At 38.5% G+C, this 597-nt stretch overlaps 1 pseudogene; it reads right to left on the reverse strand.

The window, feature by feature from the left end:
- Positions 1-122, reverse strand: part of LOC116086933 — a 57,842-nt pseudogene extending 57,720 nt beyond the window's left edge.
- Positions 123-597: the final 475 nt, after the last annotated feature.

The following is a 597-nucleotide window of genomic DNA, read 5'->3' on the forward strand; positions in this document are numbered from 1 at the left end:
CTGGGAGTCGTGGGGCTTGTGGCTCCTGGCTGGCTGCTCAGGTCTCAGAAACTCACCCTAGAGAAAATAGCAAATCCCGCCCGGGTCTCTGGCTTAAGGCGCCTCCGGGCTGGTTGCTCCATTCTCAGAACCTCACCCAAGAGAAAATGGTGGCTGCTGCCTGGGTCTCTGGCTTAATGTGCTCTCTGGTGGTAGGCCCCTTTCCTGTATATTTCTAAAGAAATTGTTAGCAAAGTAACTATGAAGCTCAACATCTTAATTTCTCATTTTTCTGCACTCTTTTAATTCCAAAAATATTGTGTCCATTTAATAGAATGTTTGATATTTTGTGCAAATAAATATATACTTTGTTAGTGTTTTAGTATTTGCAATTCTTGCTTTTGTTTGTAGTAGCATTACCAAAATGTTCATAAGCAATTTTTATTTACCCCTTTTTTCTAAATTGAATAAAAATGTTTCTGTTCTTTTATCAATTACAATGTTTATATTAATATGTGCATATATAAGTATAGCTATGAATGGGGTGTGTGTGTGTGTGTGTGTGTGTGTGTGTGTGTTTGAAATTCCAGACGATGTGAGTCTAGCCTGATGTAAACA

Source organism: Mastomys coucha, chromosome X (assembly GCF_008632895.1).
Source record: "Mastomys coucha isolate ucsf_1 chromosome X, UCSF_Mcou_1, whole genome shotgun sequence".
NCBI lineage: Eukaryota > Metazoa > Chordata > Mammalia > Rodentia > Muridae > Mastomys > Mastomys coucha.